The sequence below is a fragment of the Microtus ochrogaster genome, unplaced genomic scaffold (assembly GCF_000317375.1).
Source record: "Microtus ochrogaster isolate Prairie Vole_2 unplaced genomic scaffold, MicOch1.0 UNK8, whole genome shotgun sequence".
NCBI classification, from domain to species: domain Eukaryota; kingdom Metazoa; phylum Chordata; class Mammalia; order Rodentia; family Cricetidae; genus Microtus; species Microtus ochrogaster.
Genome location: NW_004949106.1, coordinates 7965802 through 7968861, shown reverse-complemented (window position 1 = coordinate 7968861; position 3060 = coordinate 7965802).

Sequence of the window (3060 nt, the reverse complement as noted above, 5' to 3'; positions counted from 1 at the left end):
GCCGCGCCGCGCCGCGCGGTCCTGCTCACCGCCGCGGGGGGTGGGAAGGCGGCTGCCGGGAAGAGCCGCACCACGTGCTTTCGGGGAAACCAGCCGGCACCGAGAACCGGCTCCTCTGAGAGGAAATCGAAAAGCGAAAGCACTTGCCGGCAGGCAGCGCGCAGGCGCGAGCCCGGGGCTTTCCCACCGCTGCCCCGCCCCGCCCTCCCCGCCCACTCCCGCTCACCCCCCCCTCGCCGCGCACTGCGCAGGCTCCGCTCTTGGGTAGGTGGGTGGGGCCTCTGGCGTCTTGCAGGGAGCGGAGGGCGGCTTTCCTTCCCGCGTGCACACGGGCTGCACCAGATCTCCCCCCCCCCACACACACGCCACCCAGGCTGATCGCAATAGCATGGAAGAATAAAGGGAGGAGAATAGCTTAGTCACTGGAAAATGATTCTGGCTTTGGCTGAGGGACAAAAGCACTGGGCTCTGCCTGCGGTGTTTATGACTTTCCTGAATCTGGGATGGCAGCATTCTAGGTAGAGTGGGAAAGACCTGCCTAACTGACACACACTGCCAGGCCTCTTCAGTGGGGACCCACGACACCCGTCTTCAGCACCCCAACATGCAGTTTGTGCGTAAACCCCACAAGACAGAGCCACGTTTCTTTCCCATGCTAGGAACACTGGCTCGGCAGGATAATATGCGGAGCCCAGGACAAATGGAATCGTGGGGCTAAGTGCAAAACCTCTAAGGATTTTGAGACGACAGCAGTGGAGCGGAAATTCAAGGGCAGGGTCCTAAAAGCCCTGCCCTGCAGAAGCCATTCCACACAGAGGAGCATAGGGAGGGGGCGTTCATTTCAGAAGAACCCTTGTTACACGTTCATTTGAAGAAAAACTTAGAATGAAGAAGCAAATTTTATATCGCCGCTTATATATTTAATTCCTGGCTTGGGCAATAGAATCCAGCGCCTTTAGCTTTCCCCACAAAGGCCCTACAGAATTTGGTCCCATCTGCCTTTTTTTTTCCCTTCTCATTTTATCCCACCCTGTCCGTACTTCACCAGGCTCCTCTCCCATCCCCCACTTCATGGGTACCTGAACCCCAAGTTTTTACCTACTGGTCTTTGGGACCCTAACTAACTGGCTGAGTTCATAGGTTGGCGCTGGCCTTCCCGTGTTTAGCTGGGTCTTCGCTGGTCACTTCTGATAACTTTTTATAACCCTCCAAACACTACATCTGCCCTTCTGTTTCCATCTTGCCGTACCAGAGCACAGTAATTCAGGAGAGACTTTGGCTACGCTCCGACTCACACTTCATGAAAGCAACCGACAGCCCCAATGCGTCTCTCACCGTCTTTCACAGAATGAAGAGTAGGACGATTGAGCAAGTCTGAAAGACCCTCAGAGAGGACCTTTTTCTCCGATGAAGACCCCAGAACCAGGACTGAACTATCTCCCTGGTTGAAGTGATAATATTAAAAATGATTTGGAAAATGTGTATCTGTGATTGGTCCGGGACCAGTGACAGGAGAAGGGAAATATTTGGAAATCGAATCTAGATCTTATTTTATTAAAAGCATCTGAGTTGCCACCAGCTTGTTATGGACTGAAGATTTGTGCCTCCCAAGTTCACGCGCTGAAATTGAGGTTTAAGTAGGAAACATGCCCACCCCCCAGTACTTTGAATGCTCAGTCCTGGGCACTGTTTTGAAGGTTTTGGATCTTTTGAGAGGTGGGGCCTGGCTGCAGGAAGTAGGTCATCCGCCTTTGAAGGTTGAATCTGCTTTTAGTTCTGACTTGCTTTTCCTTCTGTCTGTCTGCCACAGTGAGAATAGCTTGGCCCTTGTGTCCCCTCGGCGCTGCTCCTCCAAGGTGTCCTCCACCACGATGGACGGAAAGCGAGAGCCAGCCAATACTTCCTCCGTTCTTCTGTTCGGATTTGGTCCCGGAGGCTCTAACCTGTGGCTCTCATGAAGAGGAGCTCTCGGGAATGGGCCTGTCACCCTCATCTGAGCTCCCAGTACACTCTGAGAACGATGGTGACACCAGGCCCGGAAGAAGGGCACCCTGCCCCTGCGGCTCCTGGACTTGCACTTCCAACTTTCAGGATGGTGAGAAATAAGTTCTTGTTGTTGGAGCCCCTCAATCCCAATATTTCTGCACCAGCCTAAATTAAACCACAGTTCAAAGGAAAACCCTATGGTGGTAGAGTTTGGCGGGAATATGCCCTAAATTCCATCCCATTGCATTTCCAGCTTACGTGGCCCAGTTTAAGCTGGACTAAACAGGTATCTCTAGAATGCTTCTGGCTAAATCCTGTTATGCAAAAAAGAAGATACCTTGAGGGAATATCTTGCAACCCTGGGGTTAAGGACTTGGTTCTGGGGGCTAGTGGTCACAAAGGACCCACCCCCAGGTGCTTAAAACTGCCTGTGACTACAGCTTCAGTGAGATCCAATTCCCCCTAGATTCCAAAGGGACTTGACTTATGTGCACATACCTGCCCTACACATGGTTAAAAATCATATAAAATAAACTTAAAAAGAGAACTTATTTTAATTTTTCTGGATGTAAACAAAAATAACCACTTATTGAACTCACAAGGTAACTTGTGCCTCTGTTCAAGAAAGCAAGCCACTAGCTTCTGTGTTCTCTCTGGTAGCACAGATAACACGTGAAAGCTATGAACGCATAGGAACCTTGGCGTTCCGTCAACCAAGCTTTCTTCTGAAAACCTTTTCACAGTGTCTGCTAGGTAGGTAAGACTTTGTGGTACTTCTGATAAATTCCAGGGAATGAGGAGCTTCTAAAACCCGTTCTGACATCTTAGTTAGTTCAAGGCAACATTTCCTGGTAGGAAAACTAGAAAACAGATCACTGTACTGCCCAAATTTATAGTATTTCTGTCAATTCGACGGGTCAGTTTCAGGTGACTTCAGGAAGCTGACTTCCAGAGGGCAGCAGGAACTGAGCATGTCCTGTAGGTGACGTGGTCCTTATCAATCACATACTCAAGACTACCCAGAGGGACAAAGGGGTAGAGGGCAGGCTTGGGACTAGGGCTGCTCCACAGAAA